Source organism: Hemitrygon akajei, unplaced genomic scaffold (assembly GCF_048418815.1).
Source record: "Hemitrygon akajei unplaced genomic scaffold, sHemAka1.3 Scf000087, whole genome shotgun sequence".
In the NCBI taxonomy this organism is placed as follows: domain Eukaryota; kingdom Metazoa; phylum Chordata; class Chondrichthyes; order Myliobatiformes; family Dasyatidae; genus Hemitrygon; species Hemitrygon akajei.
Window position 1 is genome coordinate 12872 of NW_027331973.1, and position 27018 is coordinate 39889.

Genomic DNA, 27018 nt, shown 5'->3' on the forward strand with positions numbered 1-27018 from the left:
ATATCTACAAATTAGTTCAAAATCTCTTTTGGAAACAAAAGCTCTAAATTTTATTTTGCACAAACATATAACTGAACGTTTTCGTGCTTCTGCAAGTACCGAAATATAACGCCTTAACTGCACCTCATCTTGACAGTAGTTAATCTGATTAGTGATGTACAATAATTCTCCCTTGTTGTGATCACACTGTCCGATTGAAAATAAAACACATACACATTTATTTGCAGCATTTAGCACGTTTTCTTCAATAGTTATATATGCTGAACGTTGGTTTATGTGTACACATGGCATTTTAACAATTATAATCCTCTTTTATTCCTGGTATGAGACATCAGAGAATATCATATCGGTTGTGTAAAGGTGATGAAAGCTCGTCATTTTCATGTTCCCCGATGTTTTCCATTATCTGAAACTACTATTTTCGAAATTGAGGTTCTTTATCTGGAAAACCACGGGAGAATATTTGGATTTATTTTCGTGTGAATGGCTAAACAAAAGAGTGTAACAGGATAAGCAAACAAATATCGTCGAATTTCATTTAGATATACGCAAACAATAATGAGCCCGTGCCTCGAAATATAAACACGACCCAATGTAGTGATAAAATGAGTTAAGATCTCTCCTTAACGACCGGCTCACCCCGATCAGAGTACGAAATCAGCAACAGCAATTTCCCTGCTGCGTGTTTTTCTCCAGACGCTGACCACATCACATTTGCCCAGGTTCAATTCCACCATTTCCCAGACAGTGAAGATCACGCTCAAGTTCCCTAACCTTCCTGGCTGTACAGTTTTGGGACCTTCCGCATTTACTCTGATCTACCTGTTAACATTGACAACCAAATCATTGTAATAGATGATAAATAACAACGCGACTGACCCCAATCCCAGCGGCACGCTAGTCACAGTCAACAAATCAACCATCCTCTCTCTGCTTATCCGGTGTTGGATCCAAATCAGCAGCTTTGGATTTTCAGCACACAGTTTCAGTCCGAATATAATGCTTTGCATTTTACAGTATTTAATTCTGTCTCCGTGGCAAATAATAGACCGGTCTGGAACTTGATAGATCAGAGATTTTAAATTCTAGGTCTGTTCAAACCGAATATTGATGAGTAAATGGTGGTGGAACTGTGGCAGCTCTGACTAATGTCTTTAAAATTAAATAGACTGCACCGGAAGACATGGGTATCGGCTAAATTGGTCAAGTCTTTCACCAGGAGTAGATCAATTCCTCATACCGAACGGCCCATGTGTGTGTGCAGGAAAAGGACGTTCAGTAATCGGTCCACAAACCGCAGCTAATATCGGGTGGGCTCGTAACTTTTTATTATCAAGGGTCCCTGGAATATTGCTCTCGATCTCTTATATGCTTAGCAGAACATACGTACAGCGTGCTTTATTGTGATACAGGTATCAGCTGTTACTTTTTCGTCATTCAAATGTTTCCAAATGACCAGAACGATCGAAGGAAAAAATCATCCTATCTCTGCCTTCAATAAAGTGCACTCCATTTCTCCTGCCGTGCTAATGTCCCGTCCTCAATGTCAGATGCGAATGTGCTTCGTCGATGTTACAAAATATATCAGTTGTAGTTGATTGTCCATGTTGATTGTTCAGGATGATGGTTTATGTTAGAATCAACACTGATTAGAAAATGTCCCATTTCAGCAGCTGACGGAGTCCGCATACATTGAATTTCTGCTTTGTAGTTCGAAAAAATAACATATACTGCTTATCATCGGAAGAATACTAGACATTCAGAGAGTTGCAGCCAATAATAATTCCATTTTTATTTTTTACAAATTTCTTGAGGTTAATTTACCGGCGATTGTGATCCTATCTCGGGGAAAATGCGGACTCTCCAAATGCATCACCCGTTACCTGGTTGGAATGGCATCAGCGGATCTGACGATGATTATATTTTTCCGTTTACTGGAACGGACCAACAAATTCTACATTTGTTTTAGATCCCTGCTCATCACTCCTGTATGCGCCTTGACACTTGTATTTAGGGTTGTAACGAGGGACTGTTCTGTTTGATTTACGGTCAGTTTTACCTTCGATCGTTTCATCGCAATATGTTGTCGAAAGCTCCGGGAACGATACTGCACTGAACGAACAGCAACGGTGGTTATCGTGATTGTGGTTATAGTGAGCTACGTAAAATGTGTCCCCTATTACTTTGCCGTTGAACCGTACGTCATCATTGACAACATACCGTGGCATTGCGCGTTCACAGCTAAATACGCTACCTCACCCATGTGGAAAGGATACGAATTTCTGGATAGCATTTTAACACCGTTGCTACCGATCTGTTTAATTCTGGTATTCAATGGGTTAACAGTAAGATATATCATTGCGGCAAATACAGTTCAAGTAGGAAACAGGGCAAATGGTCAATGAGTTGGAGTAATTGTTACAGTGGGTGAATAAATTCCAAATTATCACAGAGACTTGACAATCACAAGGAGAGCAATGGCTTCTGGACTGACCGTGATTCCGATGTTTCAGAATGGACATTGTCGGGTGAATGAAAGTGAAGAGAAAGCCTTGGAACAACAGGGAAAGTACGATAATATCGCAGTTGACTTTGGTTGCTTGATTCAGTAAACTGGTGGTTGTATCTCAAGAGACATTTGCAAAGCAGACGTTTCGAAGGCAAGGATAACGGGAAGGGTTGTAATAGAAATTTCTCAGTGGGGTGTCAAGCTACAGAAGATCGATTGCATTACCCAGGACCAGAGTCTTCTGTCACCCCAACCTTGCTAAATCAGTTTCTCACTCTGCGTCTGCGCAGTTCAACAGATGTTACCTCTCCATCGTTCGTAATCTGACAAAGTCTGACAAAATTCATATAGGAAGCAGTTGAGCAAAGCCCACTGTTTATTGGAAATTTTAGACGCGTCAGGTTTTGCAGAATATCCATGGTAAACTCTGTATGGAACTATGCTACTGTGCATAGAGCCACTGACATATGCACCCGAATGGAGTGGAAAGCGAGTTTGTAAATGTAACGGGAGCAAGGGATGTTGCGAATGGCGGCGGTGGAACGCCGCGTGAGCGGTCTGCAATTGGAGGCCGATCAGGAGTGCCAGAAATAGTGGGAGGTGGGGGGGCGGGGCTTCCAACCAAATTAAAATCACATCCCCATCAACTTCCCTGAAAAGGATATTCTTGACTTATGGAACAGAGTTTCAGAATACAGATTACGTTACCAAAATGCCATACGATATCAGAGCAGAATTAGGCCATTTGGCCTATCGAGTCTGCACCACCATTTCATCACGGCTTATCCATTTCTCTTCTCAATCCCATTCTTCAGCATTGCCCCCGCTGCCCTCCAGTATCCTTTCATACATTGACCAATCAAGGAGGTATCCATATATCCATATAACATATAACAATAACAGCACGGAAAAAGGCCATCTTGGCTGTTCTAGTCTGTGCCGAACGCTTACTCTCAGCAAGTCCCAGTGAGCTGCACTCAACCCATAACACTCCATTCCTTTCCTGTCCATATACCTATCCAATTTTACTTTAAATGATAATACCGAACTTGCCTCCACCACTTCTACTGGAAGCTCGTTCCACACAGCTACCACTCTCTAAGTAAAGACATTCCACCTGGAGTTACCGCTAAACTTTTGCCCACTAAATCTCAACTCATGTCCTCTTGTTTTGAATCTCGCATACTCTCAATGGAAAAACGTCAACTCTATCTATTCTCCTCATAATTCTAAACACCTCTATCAAGTCCCTCCTCAGCCTTCTACGCTGCAAAGAATAAAGACCTAACATGATTAACCTTTCTCTGTAGCTTCGGTGCTGAAACCCAGGTAACATTCTAGTAACTCCTCTCTGTACTCGCTCTATTTTGATGACATCTTTCCTATAATTCGCTGAACAGAAGTGTACACAATACTCCAAATTTGGCCTCACCAAAGCGCACAATTTTAACATTACATCCCAACTCCTATACTCAATGCTCAGATTTATAAAGGCCAGCATACCAAAAGCTTTCTTCACCACCCTATCCACATGAGATTCCACCGTCGGGGAACTATGTACCATTATTCCTAGATCACTCTGTTCTACTGCATTCCTCGATGTCCTACCATTTACCATGTATGTCCTATTTTGATTAGTCCTACCAAAATGTAGCACCTCACACTTATCAGTATTAAACTCCAATAAATGAAATTACATTCTATATCATCGCCGTGGTCACTTTGAGGAAATATATTATTTTTTGAAGGGGGCACCTAGATTTGAACCAGGGACCTCTTGATCTGCAGTCAAATGCTCTACCACTGAGATATACCCCCACATTTTAATGCTGCAAATTGTGGAGGCATTGACAATAATCTTTCAAGTATTGATAGATTTTGGCGAACCGGATGACTGGAAAATTGCAAACGTTATTCCGCCATTTAAGAGGGCCTGTTAGCCAGATATTAGTGGTTGGGAGGTTGCTGGAAATGATTGTTAGCGATGGGATTACGGAGTACCTGCAGGCACATGACAAGATAGGCCAAAGCCAGTTTAGTTTTCTGAAAGAAAATGCCTGCGCGACTGGTCTGGGTGCCGGTTACCAGTGGCGTTTCACCGTTGCAGCATAAGTGAGGAGCGGGTAGTGTCGAGGAGTGGAAAATGAAATAGAATGTTGGAAATTGAATAGCCATATTTTTTGGTGGGAAAAAATAAACGTGCAGACTATTATTTGGATGGGGATAGAATTCAAAATACAGAGATCAAATGCACTTGGGAGTCCTTGTGCAAGATACCCTAAAGGTTAACCTCCAAGTTGAAACGTTTCTGAAGAAGTCGAATGCAGTGTTGGCATTAATTTCTCGAGGTATAGTAGATAAGAGCGGAGCTGTGATGTTGAGGCTCGATAAGGCACTCGTGACACCACACTTGGAGCATTGTGTGCAGTTTGAGGCTCCTTATTTTAGAAAATGTATGCTGCTATTGGAGATGGTTCAGAGAAGATTAACCTTAATGATTCGATCAATGAAAGGGTTACCGTAAGAGGAATTTTTGGCAGCTCTTGAATTGTATTCCATGGAGTTCAGGAGAATGAGCTGGTTATCATAGAATCATTCCGAATGTTAAAAGGCCTAAACAGATTAGATATGGCGAAGTTATTTCCCATTGTAGAGGATTCCAGGCCAAGAGGGCACCATTTCATTATTGAAGGACGTCCATTTAGAACTGAAAAGCGGAGAAATTAGTTTAGTCAGAGGTTGGTAAATCTGTGGAATCTGTTGCCACGAGCGGCTGTAGAGGCCAGGTCATTCGATGTATTTAAGGCAGGGATAGATGGGTTCATGATTAGCCTGGGCTTCAATGGTTATGGGATGAAGACACAGGGAAGTGATGATGACTGGAAGATTGGGATCACCCCATGATTGATTGACGACGCAGACTGAATAGGCCGAATGGTCTACTTCTCTCCTATATCTTAATGTCTAAATACGAGATTTTGAAACCAACATGAAAAGCAAAAGAGAGCAATATTAATGGGAAGTTGAAACACTGGAAAGTCATAATGAAGGTAAAGTTCGGGTACGAAAGTAAGCAAGCTAATAATATTAACAAGGTTACCAAAAGTGTCTTCTGATACATAAACTAAAAAATAGCGAGTTTGGACATCGGACCGCTTGACAGCGATGCTGGAGATGAAGCACTGTGGGACCTTGAAATGGCGGATAAACTAATTAGTATTTTGCATCGGTCTTCAGTCTGGAAAACACCAGCCGAGTGATGGAAGTTCCAGGTGTCAGGGGTATGAAGTGTGTGTAGTTACCATGACCGGATAGAAGGTAAGTGACTAACTCAAGAGTCTGAAGGTAGACTGGAGTTACCAGATGATGTACACCACAGAGTTTAAAAAGCGCTGGCTGAAGACTTGGTGGGGTATTAGTGATGATATTGCAACAACCACTCGGTTCTAGATTTTTTCCAGAAGACAGGAAAATTTCAAATATCACTTCACACTTCAAGCATGGAGAGTCAGAAGACAGGAAAAATCTACGCCGGTCAGTCTGACCACAGCGGATCAGAAGATGTTGAGAAGAGAATCATTAAGGATGAGGTCTCAGGGGACTTGGAGACACATGATAACGTAGACCAGAGACAGCATGGTTCCGTCAGGGGAAATGCGGCCTCAAAAATCTGTTGGAATGACTTGAAGACATAACAATCCGGCCGAATTAGGCTCATTTAGTGTCCTCTACACCACAAACTCTCCCCCAGAGGTCTATGTGTCTTTAGTGAAAACAGCAGCCAAATCATAGTGAGGGACCTCGCCCGTCTCCGCCGGCATCGGGAGCGAGGTGCCAAAACATCATTACTCTTGAAAACAAAGGTTATTCACTCGTGTTGTCTCTATCTTTATTTCTGATAGGCCCATACGAGTTTTCTACGCTCTGATTTGCATTTCTGAACGCGTCCCACTTACCAGAAAACATCCTGCCTCAATCGCCAAATGTTTTTCAATATCGTCCAAATTGACCTTCCCCAATGAGGCATTGTGATCACGAGTTACAAAGTGTTCGTTAAATCAAGCTTCTACCTCTTGTCCTGTCTCATTTATTTCATCATAGCAGATCAAGTATCGCGCACGCTCTCGTTGGTTCGTCAACGCACAAAAAAAAAAAAAAATCCTGAACGATCACCTACCCATCTTGTCCTTTACAAGTGTGGAACTAACATTCAACGTGCGAAATGTTAAAAACACCTACTCTCACAACCGTAATGCTCCTGCAATACACAGCGATATCTCCACAAAGTTGGCCGTCTAAATACTCTTGACCATTGGGTGGTCAGTAACCTATCCCCATTAACGTGATCATACCTTTCCTTGTTTACGGTTTCACCCATTGCGCGTCTGTCCGGGACTTTGAGCGCGTTAAACGACCCCGCGGAGGAGAGGGACATGGATTAGTCGAATTCTCCATCTGCACTGACGGAAGACAGCCGAGAATTTTGCCTGACTATTAACTCTACTCTCCTCCTTTAGTCCATCCCTCTCTATCACTTCTGCAGCAAAGGAACTCCGAAATACTGAACTGCCAGACCAGACTCTCCTGCAACCCAGTATCATTATCGGCTAAGATACCATGATAGATAGATAGATAGATAGATAGATAGATAGATAGATAGATAGATAGATAGATAGATAGATAGATAGATAGATAGATAGATAGATAGATAGATAGATAGATACTTTATTCATCCCCATGGGGAAATTCAACTTTTTTTCCAATGTCCCATACACTTGTTGTAGCAAAACTAATTACATACAATACTTAACTCAGTAAAAAATATGATATGCATCTAAATCACTATCTCAAAAACCATTAATACCTTTTAAAAAGTTCTTAAGTCCTGGCGGTAGAATTGTAAAGCCTAATGGCATTGGGGAGTATTGACCTCTTCATCCTGTCTGAGGAGCATTGCATTGATAGTAACCTGTCGCTGAAACTGCTTCTCTGTCTCTGGATGGTGCTATGTAGAGGATGTTCAGAGTTATCCATAATTGACCGTAGCCTACTCAGCGCCCTTCGCTCAGCTACCGATGTTAAACTCTCCAGTACTTTGCCCACGACAGAGCCCGCCTTCCTTACCAGCTTATTAAGACGTGAGGCGTCCCTCTTCTTAATGCTTCCTCCCCAACACGCCACCACAAAGAAGAGGGCGCTCTCCACAACTGACCTATAGAACATGTTCAGCATCTCACTACAGACATTGAATGACGCCAACCTTCTTAGGAAGCACAGTCGACTCTGTGCCTTCCTGCACAAGGCATCTGTGTTGGCAGTCCAGTCTAGCTTCTCGTCTAACTGTACTCCCAGATACTTGTAGGTCTTAACCTGCTCCACACATTCTCCATTAATGATCACTGGCTCCATATGAGGCCTAGATCTCCTAAAGTCCACCACCATCTCCTTGGTCTTGGTGATATTGAGACGCAGGTAGTTTGAGTTGCACCATATCACAAAGTCCTGTATCAGTTTCCTATACTCCTCCTCCTGTCCATTCCTGACACACCCCACTATGGCCGTGTCATCAGCGAACTTCTGCACATGGCAGGACTCCGAGTTATATTGGAAGTCTGATGTGTACAGGGTGAACAGGACCGGAGAGAGTACGGTTCCCTGCGGCGCCCCTGTGCTGCTGACCACCGTGTCAGACCTACAGTCTCCCAACCGTACATACTGAGGTCTATCTGTCAAGTAGTCCACTATCCAATCCACCATTCCAGGTTTTGATCCAAGCAGTGAGTTCATCGGCTTGTTCTCAGATACTTCTACCACTGAAACATACGCAACTCAGGCCACCACTCGGACCTTGCTCAATGATTGCATTCCAGACATTGTGTGAGATCTTATCAACATGTCTGCGCAATTTCTGCATTAGCTGTTCTGGCACCCTGGTTCCAGTTCCCCTGTAAATGCAGTTTAAGCTTCATCATGCAGCTCTAGCTAACTTTCCGACACGATATTACTACACTTCCAGTTCACGCACAAACCGTCTTTATCCACAGGTCTCAGCTTCCCTGGAAAAGAGATCAGTACTCGAAAAATCGTATGGCCTGTCTCCTATACCAAACCCTTAGCCACGTGTTAATCTGTATCATATTTCCATTCCTCGCCTCATTAGGACGCGCCACGTGCCGCTGTCACAACCCCGAAGATCCTGCCCTCCTCCTCAGCACCTAAGTCTCTGAATCTCCATTGCATAAAGTCGTCACTCCGATGTCATTGGTACCTAAACGGACCACAACCGCTGCCTGCTCACGCTCCTGCTGAAAAATATTCCAGATTTGATCCAAGTTGTCCCTGACCCTGGCACCCGGGAGGTAACATACCATCCAGGAATCTGTCTTCCCCTTCCCTTTTGAGTCAGAAAACCAGACTCAGTGCCAGAGGTCCGACCGCTGTGGCTTTTCCCTACCAGGTCATCCAACCACAAACCGCATCCAGATGTTTCTGATTGTGATGGCCATAGGGATAGTCTGCACTGCCTCTTTAAATCCTTTCCCCTTCCTGACTGTCCCACAGTTCCCTGTGTCCTGCACCGTGGGTGTATCTACCACTCTGTTTGTCCTAGTCCATCACGCCATAGGGCGGATTGTTACAAGCGGCAGCTGTGTGCACTTCTCGTAGTTGTCGTCATCAGGAACTCCGTAGGTATCCCCGCCTTCCACATCCCGCGAGGAGCCTTTTACTTCGACGGTGGCCGCCCGCTTGTCCCTGCCTTACTGTAATGTGTTCTGTGCCTTTAACACTGGATCTGTGAACCTGAGCGAATTACGTTCTGTTAAGCGTCTCATCTCTCAGAAAGGCCGCTGCTCTAACGTCCAAAAGACCCTGTTTCCGTCTCCTCTCTCAGATTAAACATTGATCGACAAGCCTGAACAACATTCTGACTGTCATAACTCATCCATGATGGAATGATGAAACAGACACAGGAGACCGAACAGCCTTTCCGCACGATGTCTCATTTTCTTGTGAACCTTGTCACATCTTCACTTTATTCTAAAATCATGAGATTATTGGGCCTTTTAGTCTATTTACCAACATCCATCTGTAAAGCAGCGTTCCCGGCTATAATTGAACCTTCTGCGTTCAGTTTCTGTTGACATTGTTGCGATCAACTCCCACCCAGTTTTTAGATTCAGTCCTGTCTGTAAACGTTTATTTCTCCGCTTCCCTAAATGTGAAAGCGATGAGTCTTCCAAGCGTTCTCATCCATCTCAACAAACGTCCTTCCCAAATTCTTGAGGAAACGCGTCTCACGAGTCTTCGAATTGTAAAATTTTACAGCTTCACTCTCCACAGAAGCTGCCTAACCTGAGCAAACTGTAACACTCTCGCTTTCATTTCCGATTGACAGGACGATATATATGTTTGTGTGGATATGACGTTTCTTACAAATCAAGCATTTATTCCGTTCTCAAACACACATCAAAAGTTGTCAGGGTGGCCGAGTGGTCTAAGGCGCCAGACTCAAGGAATGAAAGTCCTTCCGACAAACGGGAGTGTTCTGGTCTCCATCTGGGGTCGTGGGTTCGAATCCCACTCCTGACCAAATTTGTCTTTAAGCGTTCAATCGGGGCGACGTTATTTCTGTAAACAAAACCTGGGTTGTTGAGGTGGATTAGAAAAACTGTTGGAGGATAAGATTATGTTTTTGACACTGTTCATCGCATTACAATAGATCACCGTACAGCTGACTTTAGGTAAGTGATTTATTCAGAAAAAAAGTTCACATTGAAGGATCTCGGCCAGAAACGCCGACTGCTTACGCTTTTCCACAGATGCTGCCTGGTCTGCTGAGCTCTTCCTGGCATACTCAGCTGTTCAATAAAGAAAAGTTTCTGAAGTAAAATCATTGGTTGTCAGATTATTCAATGGATGGGCACGTGAGCGTACATTATCACCTGTTGATGAAAGGTCTGATTGCTGATGGGTAGTAACTGTTCTTGAACATGGTGGTGCGTGTCCTGAGGCTCCTGTACCATCTACCCGATGGCAGCAGCGCAAAAAGAGCATGGCAGGATGGTGACGACCTCTGACGGTGGATGCTGTTTTCCGATGACATCGTTTTATGTGGATCTGCTTAATGTTTGGGAGTGCATTTCCCGTGATGGACTGGGCCGAATTCACTAACTTTTTAAAGATTTTCCTTCAAAGGTATGGTATTTCCGTACCACGTCTTGATGCAGACAGACAATATACTCTCTACGACACATCTATAGAAGCACATCAAGGTTTTTCATGTCATGCTGAATTTCTGCAGTCTCCTAAGAAAGCAGAGGAAATAGTCATTCCAACAATTTAAAGTTAAAGATGCGTCCTGCCTCTGATCCTCCAAAGAGAACTAGCTCGAGAACCTTTGGTTTTCCCTCTGCTGAAGACAACAGACAAAAGACAAGTCCTTGGTCTTGCCGATATAGCGGGATAGTGTGTTGGCATATCTTGTTTAAAACGGTCCCCTCTTACTTGAAATGTATGCCCTAAGAGGGGATCGTTTAAAGACATGTAAACCTTGGAATGGAGATAACTTTTGCGTGCTCTACCATTATCTATGCCTGAAAATCTAAGAAACGTGTATCAGATTCCCGCTCACCTCCGATGCTCCAGAGAAAAAAAAAACAAGTTTTACTAAACTCTCGTTATTGCACAAACCGTCTAATTCAGGTAACATCTTGGTGATGCTCCTCTGCACACTCTCCGAATCCGCGTCATCCTTTCTCTGGAGGATGGCCTGAACGGAGTGCAGCACAATTCCAGTGCTGTGATGCTGTACGCTCTGATTCCGCACATGCTCGGCAATCTGAGAAAATGCATCCCGTCCATATTCATTTAAAATCCCAGGATATAGAGAGTTTTTGTATGTATACCCTCTCATCAAAGTTGTCATTCAGACTATTCCGAAATACAGCTGTTTATCTGGCATGTGGAGACAGTACTGCAGGGGCTGTCAGGGTGGCCGAGTGGTCTGAGGCGCCAGACCTAAGGCGAGTAAGTCGCTTCCTAGTAAACGCGAGTGTTCTGGTCTCCAACGCGTGGGTTCGAACCCCACTCCTGACAAATACTCTGTTTTTCACGTGCTGTTTTTATAATGCAATCACTGTAATTTTACTGAGCGACCAAAGCGTGAACTGTTGGGAGTATGCGAAAGAAGCAATTAAGATAAAGATTTTGTTTTAGTCACAACATAGAACTGAACAACGGGTCACATTACATGGGATTCGGGCTGCGGTGTTTGATGAGAAAGTGGCCTCAGTGAGGAATGTCTGTGTCACCTTCTCAGCCGTGGTTGTTGTTTGGACAGAATGACATCGGGGCCATTCAAACACGTTGTTGGTCTTTATATCGAAACGGCATTTTACATCGTCGTTCTTAAGCGCACATCTGCCGTGGAGCTCAGTAACGTGTGTCTAACACCTTTCTGGATTTGGGAATATCGGATTAATCATTCCGGACCGGATTATATTCACTTTTTGTGGTTTAACAGGCCAGTCTTCCTTGTTTTGCAATGCAAATATTTTAAATCGAATAGCACGGAAAATATCCTTCGGCCCAATTGGTTCATAGTTCAGAGCAGAAAGTAAATTTTGCATCACAGCATATATCACATACATATAGCACAATGTGCAATGAGTTTCACTTTCCCACGGGCATCAAAGAAACAGAATAAAATCCATGAAGGACCGCACTGACGGCCAAAACACTCAATATGTGTAACAAAACAAACTGTGCAAAGTCAAGCGAAAGAATAGCGATAATAGCAATATTAATTGCTATTTTACGTAAAAATCCAGGGCGACTACGAAGCCCACTGGGGTTTGTTTAGATATAACCTCTCTCAGAGACAACCAGATAGAACTATAGAACAATAGAACATTACAGCACAGAAACAGGTTTTTTGGCCCTTCTTGGTTGTGCCGAATCATTTTTCTGCCTAGTCCCACTGACCTGCAATTGGGCCATATCCCTCCAAACCCCTCTCTTCCATATACCTGCTCAATTTTTTCTTAAATATCAAAAGTGAGCCCGCATTCACCACTTCATCTGGCAGCTCATTCCACACTCCCACCGATTTCTGCATGAAGAAGCCCCCCTTTAAACATTTCCCTCTTCACTGTTAACCTATGAACTCTGATTTTTTTTCTCTCCCCTAGCCTCAGTGTTGGCGCGTGGCCTGGTGGACAAGGCATCGGACTAGTAACCTGAGCCTCAGCTTAGGCGGCGTGTTTATGTCCTTGAGCAAGGCACTTAACAACACATTGCTCTGCGACGTCACCGGTGCCAAGCTGCTTGGGTCCTAGTGCCCTTCCCTTGGACAACATCGGTGGCGTGGAGAGGAAAAGGCCTGCAGCTTGGGAACTGCTGGTCTCCCATACAAGCCTGCCCAGGCCTGCGCCGTGGAAAAAAAAACATCCTTGGCGCAAATCCATGGTCTCATGAGACTGACAGATACCTATTAGCCTCAGTGGAAAAAATTCTGCTTGCGTTTACTCTATCTACACACCTCTATGAAATCACCTCTCATTCTCTTACGCTCCAGGGAATAAAGTCCTAACCTATTCAACCTTTCTCTGTAACTCAGTTTTCCAAGACCCGGCAACATCCTTGTAAAACTTCTCTCCACTCTTTCAACCTTATTAATATTTTTCCTGTAATTAGGTGTCCGGAACTGCACACAACACTCCAGATTCGGTCTCCCCAACGTCTTACAGGACCTCACCATTGCATTCCAACTCTTATACTCAATACTTTGATTTATAAAGTCCAATGTTCCAAAAGCGTTCTTTGCAACCCTATCTACGTGTGAAGCCACTTTTATGATCCTTCTGTTCTACTGCACTCCTCAGTGCCCTACCATTTACCTTGTATATGCTACCTTGGTTTGACCTTCCGAAGTGCAATACCTCACACTTGTCTGCATTACACTCCATCTGCCATTTTTCAGCCCATTCCTCTAACTGGTCGAATTCCCTCTGCAAGCTTGGAAAGCAATTCTCACTGTCCACTGAATCTCCAATCTTTGTATCATCAGCAAATTTGCTGATCCAATTTGCCACATTATCATCCAGATCATTGATATGGATGACAAATAGCAATGGACCCAGCACTGATCCCTGTGGCACACCACTAGTCACAGGCCTCCACTCAGGGAAGCAATCCTCCACTACCACTCTCTGACTTCTCCCATTGAGCCAATGTCTAATCCAATTTACTACCTCTCCATGTATACCTCGCGACTGAATCTTCCTAACTAACCTCCCATGCGGGACCTTGTCAAAGGCCTTACTGAAGTCCATTTTTTCAACATCCACTGCTTTCCCTTCATCCACTTTCCTTGTAACCTCGTCGGAAAACTCTAATAGATTGGTTAAACATAACCTACCACGCACAAAGCCATGCTGACTTTTTCTAATAAGTCGCTGTCTATCTAAATATTTGTAGTCCTATCTCTTAGTACTCCTTCCAATAATTTACCTACTACCGGTCTATAATTTCCCGGCTTACTTTTTGAGCCTTTTTTAAACAACGGAACTAGATGAGCTATCCTCCAATCCTCCGGCATCTGACCCGTGGATATCGACATGTTAAATATTTCTGCCATGGTCCCTGCCAGGAGACTAGTCTCCTTCAAGGTCCGAGGGAGTACGTTGTCTGGTCCTGGGGATTTATCTGCTCTGATTTGCCTCAAGACAGCAAGCACCTCCTCCTCTTCAATCTATATTAGTTCCATGAACTCCCTACTTGTTTGCCGTGTTTCCTTAAACTCCATTCCAGTTTCCTTAGTAAATACAGATGCAAAACAAAAAAACAAAAGCATTTAATATCTCTCCCATTTCTTTTGGTTCCATACATAGCCGACCACTCTGAACTTCAAAACGACCAATTTTATACCTTACTATCATTTTGCTCTTAACATACCTGCAGAATTTCTTAGGATTATCCTTCACCCTGACTGCCTAAGCAACCTCATGCCTTCTTTTAGCCCTCCTGATTTCTTTCTTAAGTATTTTCTTACTCTTTTCTGAGATGAATTACACATTGACAAAGGATCGAATATGTACGATTTTAAATTATTCACGTAAAGCTCAAACATTTAATGCAGATAGTAATTATGATCTCGAAAGTTATAAGAGTAAAATTTAGACAATATAAGCGTACTAGATTAAATGTAAAGAAAGTTGCAATTGAGGTAGCACAATACCAAAGAGAAATGCAGGATACAGTAGACCTGATGGATGGATTTTTATTTTGTATGTTAATGACTGGGATGTTGGAATTGATGATCTTACGGACGGGTTTGCGGACAGGATGAACATAGGTGGAGGTGCAGGACATCTGGAGGAAGCAGAAAGGCTACAAAAGGACGGAGACAGATTAAGAGAATGGGCAAAGAAGTGGCAGATAGTACATACTGTCGGGAAATATATGGTCCTGCACTTGAGCAGAAGAAATACAATGGAAGGTTATTTTCTGAACGCAGAGGAAATTGGAAAATCGGAGGTGCAAAGGGACTCTAGGTTCTTCGTCCAGTATTCCCTGAAGGTGCATATGCAGGTTGCGAAAGTGGTGAGGAAGGCCAATGCGATGTTTGCGATCACTTCGAGAGGAATGGAGTATGGATGCAGCGATGTAGTTTTCTGGTTTTTAAATGCACTGATGAAATGCACCTTGAGTACTGTGAGCAGTTTGGAGCCCCTTGTCTGAGACAGGGTGTGCTGTCACTGGAGACGGTTCAGAGGTGGTTTAGAAAATTATTCCAGGGTTGAAAGCTTTGTCATGCGAGAAGCATGTGGCGGTTCTGGGTCTCTACTCTCGGGAATTCAGGAGAATGAATGGTTTGCGCATTAAATCACTCCTTGTGACACTTACAGACTACTGGATCGTATCTTCCATGTCTATCACGCATGTCTCCTGGCTGACTAGTGGACGGTGTCTCCCTGTGTCTATCACTGGTTTGTCCCGGTTGACTACTGGACCGCGTCCCCCAGCTGACTACTGGACGGTGTCTCCCCGTGTCTATCACTGGTGTGTCCCGGTTGACTACTGGACCGTGTCTCCCCGTGTCTATCACTCGTGTCTCCCGACGGCTTAGGCGCTCTTGCTCCATGACTAAACTTAGTTTCCTTCAGTTACAGCAGCTGCTGATAAATATGCTGATCCCCTGCTGGAACAAGTCGGCGAGACCTCTCTCGGAAAAGTGTGCCCTCGATTGCTCTAACAGTGTGGCGAAATCAAATTCAGAACTGCCAGTGGAAAAGGCGTCTTCGCATTCCAACGTGTTATCAGTCAATCCCTGTTTCCACTTCTTGAATATTTTAGCAAATGTACGGTTTCCGGTCGCACTAGCTGCTTCCAGAACGTAACATGACAGGATTAGACGGGATGCACCTCACTGTTCCTCCTTTCCGCTCATCATCATATATAGCAGGAACTTGCACCTTCTCAAAAGCAGCTCTGAACACTTGGTGAATAGACAAGATGTCCAAAAAGTTCTCTCTACTTCTCTCTTCACATTCTCTTTGGTGCCTTCACAAAGAATAATAATTCCTTCCTTTTCAATCCAATCTGGGCTCAAAAACGGTGTTGTGTCAATGGTCTCAGTTACTCCAACATATTTTTCCATAAACTCCAGCTTTGAAGAAAAGTAACCATCGGAGGGATAAGCCCCGGTATATCAAGGGCACTCACTGGCGCCAATGGCAAGTGCGTCGGACACCGGTTGTAAATGGATCTACAAAGCAAATTAACTTCAGAACCTGTATTCAGTTATGGCTCTAACATAAACACCTTCAATTCGCCTGGATACATCAGAGCTTGGTCCCACTAACCCTTCAGGAATAGTATTTTTTTTTACTTTAGTATGTTCCTTGATACACTGATAGTAACGTTTCCTCTAGAAAATGTCATCCCATTCCTTAACTGTGTCTGGTGTGGCAATGAAGGCTGTGGTACTTATGAGATTCTGAAACAGGCAAACAAATTCAGAGAAGGAGCGGATATAGACAAAACCTCAGGCAAGGTGATTTGTTTAATTAGGCATCACCTGCTTAATCATATCAGCCCAACATTACAGACTAAGGGTCTCTTCGTGTACCGCACTGTGTAACTGAGAAATAGTTATTGATGAGGGAAATTTATTTTCCACTCCATTGTGAATATTATTTCCTGCATTCTGAGTCTGTAACCCATTATAATCTTCATTCATTCGAAACATTCTCCCAGCAATCGGTCCGAAGTAACTGAAATAATATGTCAATGCTCCTCACAGTTCAGGATAAAACAAGCCCGGCTCATTCATTCTCCCCTCACAAAGATAGCCTGCCATCTATTCAAGCTGTCAAATCAGTGTAAGGAATAGTCCCGTCACTCTCTCTGTTGCATGGATAACTTTCTTGGGGAACTGTGACTAGACCTGGAAATAATAATCAATGTGCATTCAGGCAGTGGGATTAATTTAATGAGGCATCACTGGCTTACTTACGTCAGCCCAACACCACAGACCAAATGGCTTCCTCCTGTCCTGTACTATTGTATGTTTTAACTGAGGATGGAATCACTGATTAAGGACATCTGTTTTCCACTCCTTCCTGAATATCCGTTCCTTCATTCTTGGACTGTGGCACATGGTAATATAACCATCATTCGGGGAAACATCCTCCCTGCAATTGCGCTGAATGATCTGAACAATCCCAGCAATTCTCCTCACAGTTCAGGAGATACAGACTCACTCTCCCCGCATACAGCAAGTGTGCCATGCCCGGAACTATACTGTCAATGTGGGGGATAGTTTCGGTCCCCTTTCTTCAATAGGGACAACTTTCACACGGAAGTGTAACAAGACCTGGATCTAATATTCCAGGTGCATTCTCACCACGCCCTGTAGAACTCCTTCCAGTAAGACATCTTTATAAATCTTCTCCAATTCCCCTGTATCGCAACACAAAATACTGATTGGCTCCCTAATTGTCTGAAGTACCTGAATGTTAACTCTGAGTGATTTGTTGACAAGGACCGTCAGGTCCCTCCGAACCGTTCACTGTTGCCCCATGTAAATATTGATTTTCTAGTTTGTCCGTCTGGGAATGAATGGCCTCAAATAACTCCATATTTTGTCCGACTACCACATCTTCACTCCGTCACTTCTGTCTGCATCCGCAAACCCTCGCTGCGCCCTTCCCACTACTAACCATGGAATTCAGATCTGTACAACAGCCGACATGGATATAATAAAGTTCGTCCTCACATCCAAATCTCCAATATAGACTGTGAACAGCTGGGGTTCAGACCCAAACCCTGAGTCACCTAAATGTTTGAACGTGGTCCATTCGTTTCATCTAACTGACATTGACCTGCTGACTAATTCTCACACACGCATATTATACGGAAACCCATGTGCATATCCGAACCTTTCTTAAGTTCTTCCAATAACACATTCATCATGTCCCAATTTACCTTTTCTTTGTCCATTCCTGAACCCACACTGACACTGCCAGCCCCGTGTGTGGCGATTTGGGACTGGGTCTGCGTCTCTACCTGTAAGGCAGTTGTACAGCATAAAATGGAGATATTGACCATCTGTGTTTCGGTGTAAACGTTGTATTGATAATCTGTGTCTGGGTCTTGGGTTCACTGTGGGACTGAATCTGTATTTCTCTGCTGTCTGAAACAATGGAACTGGTGAGCTATCTGTTTCTCTGTGCTCTGTAACGCACCTTGTGTGTCAGAGAGGAGCGGCGGCTCTTGTGCCTCGACAAGAGGGAATATCGGAGTTGATTGAATATTTTCCCTGTTGGTAGAAGGGAAGTCGGTCTGCGAGGGAAAGGTAAATATCAGGCGGTTGTGTGAAAAGGCCGTTGTAGCCTGTACCATTGGCAATCTGACGGTCTGACTCTCTTTCACACAGATATATTATTGCATCTAACGCTTGCCTTTCTTTCAATCACTTTCATCCAACCTACGTCGATTCATCTCCCAATTTAGAATCCTATGTTTAATATTTATTATTGACTATTTCCTTTGCAAATTGACGCATTTCTTCGTTTGACCTCTGACGGGTTTCAGATGCCCTTACAAGCTCATTACATCAGCAATATCTCAAAATTCTTGAGGAACTCCGCAGTGCTTTGCCAGCACTTTGTGTGTGTTGCCTTGAATTTCCAGCATCTGCAAATTTTCTCATGATTTGCACATCAGCATCGTGGTCATCTGAACACTGCCACTGTGTGTGTGTGTGTGTGTGTGTGTGTGTGTGTTTGAGTGTGTGTGTGTGTGTGTGTGTGTGTGTGTGTGTGTGTGTGTGTGTGTGTGTGTGTGTGTGTGTGTGTGTGTGTGTGTGTGCGCGTGCGTGGCCAGCATGGCGTTCAAAATGGAAAACCACAGGGAGAGAAGTTAGGGGTCGGACGTGTCGCTGACACGTTTTCAAATTGATATTTATCGGACAACAAAATGAAATTTGTTAATGTGGCTGTTTCGGATGTTTGTCAATGGAGCATCGGCATTCTTTTCACGAGGTGAGTAACAGCTGAGGTAATGCCCAGGAATTTAGAAGTTCTTGTCTCTGTCGGCCCAATATTTACATCAGAGACAATGAATGGTGTTGAATCACCATGATTGTTCAAGTGACTGTAGTCAGTCAGCGGCATAACCGTATCTCTGGAGACTGATCATTTCTATAAATTAAGGGAGTTTTGAATACATTATCTCAGAGTTTCTGAAGGAGCTGTGAATTCAGGAGCAACACAATTGGCAGTTTATCACTGAAATGGGTTATCCAGTCCTTTTGCGGATAGGAGAAGTTTACTATCCTTTTATTTCAGCCTTTGGAATTCTCGGTAAGCTGCGGTATCAGCTGCCGTTGCGGGGAACTGAAATTAATGCCAATATAGTGATTGTTCCTGATGCTGATTGCCACTGCCGCATGTCCAGTCCTAGTATTCGGCATTCTAGGAATGGAATCAAAGCCAGCGACTGTGGATTCTGATATCTGGATCTAACAATAAACCGCTGGAAGAATTCAGCGAATCCGCCAACATCGGAAGACCTCAGTGGAACAGGCAGACATCTTCCAGCGGTTTGAGTTCAATAATATGATGCTCGGGTCTCTGTGCTATTGGTCTCGAAGCAGCTACACTGCATTTGCAAATACTGTGTTTATACCGTCGCGGAGATAGATAGGTAGATACTTTATTCATCCCCATGGGGAAATGATGCTAATTGATTGTCTGCATTGGTATATGAGCGGTTGTGTGAGGTACGTGTCATGATCAAACAATCGATTAGTGGTAACGATTCAGCAAATTTGAGGAGCTCCCTGTTGCAGGAGGAAGATTGAGGATTTTCAGTAAAAGTGAGCTGTGTGACAGAAAGTGAAGCAGTTGCTGGACAACACAATGACGTCGTTGCTGATCAATTAACAAAACCGACGTGTTGATTCATAACTGCCAACACTATGAAATGTATTATATTATCCATATAAATATAAATACTGTAAAATGTATTATAATATATCCATATCTGACACCGCTACAGACATCTGACTGTGTCACCGTGCCTGCTACTGGATGTTGGATTATTCTCTCGGCTTCCCTGTGATGGATTCAGTCGGGGGCGTCAAGTATATCTGAGAGGCTGTATCAGACTAGGCTGTGACTGCTGCCTCAGTCAAAGTTCTGCTGTAAAGTCGGCGAGGTGGCAAATGCTGGAATAGGAAACAAACACGGGAAATGCTGGAAACACAAAGCCTCAGGCAGCTTGTATAGAAAGAGTAAGAGAAAGTCGTGTCATGGGGGCTCTCTGAAAACAGCTCAGAAAATACACGTTAACTGCTTTCCCACGTATTCTATTTTTTCTGGATGAGTGGTTCCGGGAATTCCTGTTTCTGTTGTGTCCTTCGGCTGTTCTGTTGCTGACAGGGAGTCACAGGGAAATTGATGATTGTTTAATGCAAGAATCCCGCCATCGGCGTCCGAATTGATTCATTTCATTCGTATCAGACGCGGATGAAGCAGATAAAAATGTTCCAAACAGTACTGTCTCTGAGGGTACCCAGTTTCATCTGTCCACTGCCTCTTCATATTTTTGGTAATCAGAAAGGAATCCCAATTCAAATCATTTGACTTAATTTTAATGTCTAAACTCAGCCAGCTCTTGACTCTCTCTTCATCCTTCTACCGCTGAATGCAACAATGAAATGGGAATATTACATGATCCCCGAAAACTACGACAATGGGTTTTACTCAGTATTTTCTCAATTTCCTATTTCCCCTCTCTCCTCAGCGAACTTCATGGCGATTGTGATCCTGTCCCGGGATAAGTGCGGTCTCACCAAATGTGTAACTCTCTATCTGGTGGGAATGGCAGCGGCCGATCTCCTGGTCGTTATCTCGCTTCCGCTCCTGACGTGGACTGCTTGGCTTTTTTTTCGCCGATCATTCCTGTTTATCACTCCTGTGTGCAGTATCGCTAGATGGCTGATTCATGCGAGCACTACTGCCTCTGTCTGGCTGACTGTCTCTTTCACCGTCGATCGATTTGTGGCTATTTGCTGCGAGAAGCTGAAAACAAAATATTGCACCGAGAAAACGGCGGCTGTGGTTATCGGGACAGTGAGTGCGCTGGCCTGTTTGGAGTGTGTCCCATGGGGCTTTGTATACGAGCCTATGATAGTAGTTGATGGTATCCCCTGGTATTGTGTTCTTACACCGAGCTACAGAAACTCTCCCTCATGGGTGGTATTTGAGATGTTTTACCGCACTTTTACCCCTTGTGTCCCATTCTTTCTGATTTTGTTTTTCAATATTCTGACAGCCAGGCGGATTCTGGTGGTCAGTCGAGCCCGCAGGAGTATCCGGGGACAAAAAAGTCGAGAGAATGACAAGGACCAGGAGATGGAGAACCGACGGAAATCCATCGTTTTGCTCTTCAGCATAACCGGTAGTTTCATAATGTTGTGGGGAACACGTGTGGTATTTTTCATCTATCAACGGATTTCAATGAGTTTTGTTTATTATTCTGTCATGAATCCCGTTTACATTATAGAAGAGACATCGGGAATGCTGCGGATCCTCAGTTCCTGCACCAACACGTGTATTTATGCCCTGACTCAGAGCAAATTCCGAGAGGATCTCAAGAATGTAGTGAAATACCCACTGAATCGGATTTTGAAACTCATTAAAATATGGAAATAAATGACATGCAGTTGTACAATTCAGCTGCCTTCACGCTCCTATTCTGTACTCCCACTTGTAATAAACGGAAACAATATGATGAACAGAGTTTCAAACAAAGCAGGAGAAAATCTGTCGATGATCGAAATGCAGAACAACACACACAAAATCATGAAGGTTGTCGGCCCGAATAGTTGAATGTTTACTCTTTTCCAAAGTTGCCATCCAGCTGCTGAATTGCTCCAGCATTTTGTGTGTGTTGCCTTACAGTTATACACCGAATATATACAGTCGATCGCGACGGCACCACTGGACTCAGCATCCCTGAAAAATCCCCTTTGCATGTCACCCTCGTCCCGCTTAAGTTGTGCCTTGAGGCGAACCTGTCAACCCTTCTTTCCGATTCTGACAAAAAAGCTTGATTTGGAGTATACTTTCGTCGATAGTAACCACTCCTGCTTCCATCATTACCCGTCCTTTACTTCACAGTGATTTTCTCCTCTGTCCCTACCTGTAGCTTTTCCTTTTGTTTTCCGATTTGAACTAACTTCCAGTAACAGAATGTTAGCTTTCAAAGGGAAGGTGGAGGAGCGGTGTTAGGTGGACGAGGCGATGCTGTGAACCCAAGAACAAAAGGCACAGCGAAGCGAAATGGGAACTGATATGATCTAATCCGATACAAAGTGCTGGCGAAAGTCTTCAGCTCAGGCAGCAGAATTGGAGAGAGAGGAAAATAAAAAAACACAGTTTACACTTGTCCACAGATGCTGCCTGGCCTGCAGAGCTCCTCCAGCACTTTGGAATTCTAGAGTCTGCAGATTGTCTCTTGCTTCTGACTGGTCTAATCTTAGTCAGTGTCAATGAGATATTCGACTATGTCAACGCAGAACTGACCTTGGACAAAGAACAAGCAAAGAATGGTTGAAAAGGACAGTGTGATAGAAACAGAAACTTGATAATTAATGGAGCAAAGGTTCAGATAATTTTGAATTGACGCACCTGGGAATTTGGAGGGTCTCTCTAAACAAACACGATCGGGGATAAACTATTTATGCAATTAGAAAGATGTTGGGAGTAGCGCCAGTTTGTATTCACATATTACATTCTCCAGAGAAAGCTGAATTGAGGTATCATTCTGAGTCCTTCAGTGGCTGGTCCATGATGTTTATTAATTTGCATCGTGAGCGGGTGATATCGAAGTATAAACTCTAAATATAAGCTTTGTTAAGACGGGTAATAAGTAGTAAGGATACTCTTGTGAATTATAAAACAGTGACTACTGCCATTAATGGAGGCGAAACATTTGAAGGGGATTCTTCACGATAGGTTTGACAAATAATTGGAGAAGCATAATCACAGGTAATCAAATGGCTTTGTGAGGGGAAGGTCATACCTTAAGCACCTGAATGATTTTCTGAGAGAGTGACAAAACAAATTAAGGAGATGGATGATCTTTATATGGAATTGAGTGAGGCGTTTGACAAGAGCCCCCACAATAGCTCGATCCAGAACGTCGGGAGGCATGGTGAGTATGGGGCTGGCTGTAGATGGGGAGTTTCCATAAGAACTGTTCTGTAACCCTGCTTTCTCTGATATTTGTAAATGACTTGAGAGAAGAAGTGGATATGTGGGTTGGTAACTTGCAGTTTGGGGCTCCACGTAGCATAGCGATTAGAATCAGACGATTCCATCTCGGAGCAATGGAAATCGGAGTTCATTCTAGTGTTTTTTTTTTTCTGGAAGGAATTTGTACATCCTCTCCGTGATATTTATGGGTATTCTCACAAGGTAAACGAAAAAAAAGAAAACAACCTAGCGATTAGGCTGGGGTAAAATTGAGGTTACTGGGCGCCGTGGCTCATTATTATTCGCTTCATCTCTAAATGAATCAAGGACACCTATGTGATATTGTGGATAGCGTAGAATTTCATCACAATAAAAAGTTCATACACAATAAAATTTTAAACTGAATTACAGAGTACATATGGTAGATTTGATCGCAGTGTGGAGGAACAGGAAAGTCGTGCTATGCAAGCCTATAGATCCCCCAACATTTCCAAATAAGTTAATTTAGTGATTCCAAAGGGTCATGGCTTAAGAACTAGCAGCTCCGGATTAGTGATCTGACGAGGAAAGAGATGCTAAGGAAGTCCAGGTAAATGTGTGGCTAACGACTTTTGCAGGAGTTCATCGTATACACACGTTATTGGACTCTCTTCCAGCATTTGGAGCGACTGATGTAAGGAGCACGGGTTTTATACATGTACTGAAAGAGATTTAATATTCTAACTGGGGAATTTGATGCAGCTGCCCGGGCATTAACATGTAGTATGCGCATGTCTGCTGTTGGGGGGTGGGCGGTGGAGTAGGAACTAGAACCACAGGTGATCAAGTAGCATTGAATAAAAGGCAGAGACGAGGTCAAGGAACGCCAAACTGAAGGCTAGACTGGACCCAGTTAATTATCCCGGTGGCTCCGAGGCCGAGGTCAGTTTATGTCACAAAAGGTGTGTAACACTTAAGACAGACGTACTTCGAACCTGGATTAATACGTAACGTAGTGAGCCAGCTGTTACAAAGATCTGGTTCAGAGCAGAAAATGGCTGTCCCGGCAATAAAATCCGTTTGCAGATCGGCCTACACACCCAGATCTGGTTGTCACCCAATTTCGTGTGCACCCCCATATTTAAAATGCCCCCTTAAAATGCGGACATCACTAAAATCCACGTGCACCCGCAGATCTGCGCATTTTCCCATATGCACATTAAATTATACAGACGAAGATTCACTCCAAACACAAAATGGCGAACTGGACTTTAAATTATCCGCACGCATCCCATGGTCCGACACAGCCAGATCCGTCTGAACCATCATATACACCGACAAAAACTTTGCAACTCTCATATTCGTCGACACACCCCTATATCTGCTCAATCTCCGAAAAGATCGGCATCCCCATATTGGAGCTCACACCCCTAAATCAGCGCACGTGTGCAAACCAATTTTCGAGAACTCACCTAAATCCGTGCGCACCCCCGGATTCATGTCTTCCCCAAGAACGTGTGCTCTCCCGTTTTCGCCGACATAAACTAAATATGCGTAATCCCCATTCAGTGCGCACCCCAAAGCTGCTGAAACTCCCACATGCACATCAGATTTTCCCAGAGAAAGAATCTCTTCAAGCAGTTGAGAAAATGGCATCCTCGTCATCAATAATCTGCACGCAGGCAAATATTCGTGCGCAAACCTTGACCCGCCAAAAACAGCCAAATCTATATGTATTCCAAATACATGTGCACGGCCATCTTTGAAAACACACCCCGGAATCTGCGCATGTCAGCACATCAGTGAGCTCTCCAAACACGCTGACACACCACATCACATTTTCCCAGAGCAAGAATCATTTCAAACCGTTCAGCAAATGGCTGTTTCGACATTAAAATTCCCAAGTACCCCAAAATACGATTGAACTGTAGATCGGCCGAGAGTCGCAACTGTCAGTTTAACAATAAGTACGTGTGCACACCCATATTCGACAAGGCACGCCTAAATATGAGCACATCGAAACATACATGTGGACCCTAAATTCGAGAACAAATCTCAAAATCTGCCACATCCCCGGATTCATGTGCATTCCCAAAACCTTGTGAACCCCATATTCGTAAAGACAGCTCTGTCTGCACAGTCCGCAAAACAGTGTGAGCCACAAACCCACTGACATCCCTACATGCACGTTAGATTATCTCACAACAAAGACCATTTCAACCAGTTCACAAATTGGCAGCCTACGTTCCCAAAGAGAATTCTGCAAGGCCAATCAGATAGTTCACTGCTGCTCGGCGATAAAACATAGAAAATCGCGTGTACAATTAGGAAACATTTAAAAAAATAGTAGAAATACTGGAGTCATGAAGATCATGATGAAGTCAACTGGAGAGAGACATTTATACCCCTGCTGTCCTCCATAATTCAAAGAGATTGAAGGATCAGGTTGCAGGGTGACAAAACGTGACCGGAGCATTTTGCCCTAAAAACTAATGCCTGCCGGGAGAAAACAGCTTCTGTCCTTTCCGCACTTTCTCCAGCAGTTTTAGGACTAAATCCAGCCGGAATATAACTGGGTAAGGAAATGGGCCTCAACATTAAAAATCGGCACTCAGCCCGGAATGCGTGAGCTACTCCAAATCCACGTGGGCCATATGTGGAGCAAGAGTTATCTCAAACGATTCACAAAATAGCAGGTTGCAGCATAGAATAACAAGATTACTGTTGAAAGTTCAAAGTACATTTATTTTAGAAGTATCTTTAAAAACAACAACCTTAAGATGCGTCACAACTCCAAATCGACAAAAGTTACAAATCTCTGAGAAGCCCGTGATCGGTAAACATCCCGGTATTCGCTTATACACCCCTAAATATAGGCACATCCCCAAATAAGTGTACACCCCTGTATTCGAGAACACACCACTGAATCTGTACACATCGTCAAATCAGTGTACATCTCTGTATTAGACGATGCAGCGCTGAATCCGGACACATCACCAAATCCGTGTGCACCTGCAAATTTGCTTACGTCACTAAATAAGAGCGCAGCCCCAAATTCCATGTGCACTCAACCCGCTGACAACCGCATATGCACATTAGATTATCTCAGATTAAGAAACATTTTAAACAGTTAATTCCAAATCCGTCTGCTCCCCCATATTCGACAACACAGGCTGAATCTACGCACAACAGCATTTCCGTGTGCGTCCCATACAGGAGAACACACCCCCAAATCTGCTCAATTGCCAGATAGATTTGCATCCACATATTCGAGAATGTAACCTTAAATATGCTCAATGTCCAATTCAGTATGCACCCCAAACCCGCTGACTCCTCTCACATTCACATCAGATATTCCCAGAGCAGGAATCATTTCAAAAGTTCAGAACGTGGCTGCCTGGACTTTAAAATCTGCACGCAGCCAAAAATTCGTGATCAACTTGAAAACCGCTGACACAACCAAATTTGTGGGTAACCCGAAATCCACGTGCATCCCCATATTCGACAACGTACACCTAAATCTGTACGCATTCCCAAATCCGTGTGTACCCCAAAATATACGCACATCCTCAAGTAAGAGCGCGCCTCCAAACCCCGTGTGTGTGTGTGTGTGTGTGTGTGTGTGTGTGTGTGTGTGTGTGTGTGTGTGTGTGTGTGTGTGTGTGTGTGTGTGTGTGTGTGTGTTTGTGTATGTCTATATGAAGCTGCTGAGAAACCCAAATGCATTTTCGATTATCTCATACTAAGAATCATTTCAAATTG

At 43.7% G+C, this 27018-nt stretch overlaps 2 non-coding genes across 2 annotated transcripts; one reads left to right on the forward strand and one right to left on the reverse strand.

Moving 5' to 3' along the window:
• Window positions 1-4255: 4255 nt before the first annotated feature.
• On the reverse strand, window positions 4256-4327 carry trnac-gca (transfer RNA cysteine (anticodon GCA)). Its single transcript has one exon. It is a non-coding gene; the product is annotated as a tRNA-Cys (tRNA).
• Window positions 4328-9985: 5658 nt separating this feature from the next.
• Window positions 9986-10099, forward strand: trnal-caa (transfer RNA leucine (anticodon CAA)). Its single transcript has 2 exons — window positions 9986-10023; window positions 10065-10099. It is a non-coding gene; the product is annotated as a tRNA-Leu (tRNA).
• Window positions 10100-27018: the final 16919 nt, after the last annotated feature.